Source organism: Prionailurus bengalensis, chromosome B4 (assembly GCF_016509475.1).
Source record: "Prionailurus bengalensis isolate Pbe53 chromosome B4, Fcat_Pben_1.1_paternal_pri, whole genome shotgun sequence".
NCBI lineage: Eukaryota > Metazoa > Chordata > Mammalia > Carnivora > Felidae > Prionailurus > Prionailurus bengalensis.
The window spans coordinates 46,743,801-46,745,863 of record NC_057358.1 but is presented as its reverse complement, the minus strand read 5'-3'; positions in this window follow the sequence as shown (position 1 = coordinate 46,745,863).

The following is a 2,063-nucleotide window of genomic DNA, read 5'->3' as shown; positions in this document are numbered from 1 at the left end:
TGGGGTCAGTTGTAGGTAGTACAACCAACTTAATCCTAGGAGTAGGGAGAGTCTAGCCCTTAACAGTCCACACAGTGCTTTTAAGTGCCTGAGCAATTTCTATCCTGCTGACAGCAATGTAAAGGGACATTATTACCCCAACATTGCAGATGTAGGAACAGAGGCCTACAGAGGCTCGGGAATTTGCAGAGGAGACACTAATCACACTAGCAGGACAGAGCCAAACTGGAATCCAGATCTTCCGACCCTATGTTCTTCTGATTCCCAAATGTTCTTGCTACTTGACCATGCTGAGAAATAGGCCCCATTTTACTGTAACTAAAACAGATGATTAGATCTAATGTCAAGAATAATTCTGTTGGGGCGCCTGGGTGGCTCAGTCGGTTGAGCGTCTGACTGTGGCTCAGGTCACGATCTCGCAGTCTGTGAGTTCGAGCCCCAGCGTCCAGCTCTGTGCTGACAGCTCGGAACCTGGAGCCTGCTTCGGATTCTGTGTCTCCCTTTCTCTCTGCTCCTCCCCCGCTCATGCTCTCTCTCTCCCTCTCTCTCTCTCTCTCTCTGTCAAAAATAAATAAATATTAAAAAAAAAGAAGAAGAAGAATTCTGTTAATCATTGGAAAGCCATTGAGCAACCCTTGGATGAGGGTAACGCTAAAGAAAAATAGATCTTTGCCCTTTAATAGACTAGTTTGTAATAAAGGGGACATGGCTATGAGAAGGAAAGACCCAGGAACTCTTACAAAGCAACATACAATCTCTTCCGAATCGTAAACTGCATGCTATTTCACATTTTAATGTCCCTGGATGATTTCAAATCAATTAAATATCATAGTTTACCAGGTAACATTTGTTTTCTTTCTTGGTGGCACATAAAATAACAGTGCCTCATAATCAGTGTCATCAAGTAATTAAAATAATTAAATAGTCATTTATTTTATAGTAATCAACAAATATTAGTCAAAAGTAAATCTTGTTTATACACAATAAAGTTAACATATGTTACCACAAAACTGGAGGCCATCAGCATCACCATTATTGATCACCACTATCTGGCTCAGGTTCAAGGTCCTCTCTGTCAAGATGCAGGCACAGCAGGAAGTCCTTCAAGATTAGGGCAGAGCGGCCTGCACAAATGAGGCTAACAATTAGGTTAACAACTCCAGATGACAATGATTACCAGTGAGTTAAAGGTGCATTTAAATCCCTCATATGGACAGAATACTTTGAATAAACAAAATGGTGGGTGAGCTCAGACAGAAGGACTGCACGGTGTTTCCAGGGACACAATGAACGTTGTACTGTCAGAGAATATTGACACCATGCATATTGACAGCATGCTCAGGGATTCAAATCCTGGCTAAGCTGCACACTGGTTTTTCATCTTAGGAAAGTCAATTATTCTGAGTATTGAGTTCCTCCTTTGTAAAATGGCTATAAAATATGCATGTTTAGTGGTGAGAGGAGGTGATATTTGTAAAATGCTTGTCAGGGGGAACAGGCACTCCACAAATGGTAATAACATTGGTTAGAAGGTTTTGAATAGAAGGGATGAATGAGCAAAGCCACGATTTGAGAAATTAACGTGGAATTTGTGATTAAAACTGGTTGCAGGAAAGAAAGTGGTAAGGAGAAAACTAGTTAAGATGCTTTTTCAATCGTCCAGATGAGAGGTAACGGGGTGGGGGGGGGGGGGACACACTAGGATATCTGTAGGTGGAGATGCCGCCATCAGCTGTCTCCAGGGGTCAGGAGCTACAGAGACTTTGAACCTTGTCTACTCAGTCCCTGCGGGGGCAGAGCCTTAAGAGTGGAGCACCAAAAAGCCCGAGAGGAATCAGAGGCTTGGAAGTTTGGTGTCCAGGTACCTGAGAGCAGAAGCAGCCGTGGACAGAGTGGAGGGCGGCGGGATGTAGGAAGTCCTCCGTTACCGATGCCTAAATCCCTAACGCGGGAGAATCTGTTTCCAGGCCCCCCAGAACAGTCGCACTCAGTGGAGGAGGCGGGGCCGGCGGAGGCGGAGCGCGGCCCCTCCTCCGCCGCTCCCGCCGTGCCCCGCCCAGCCC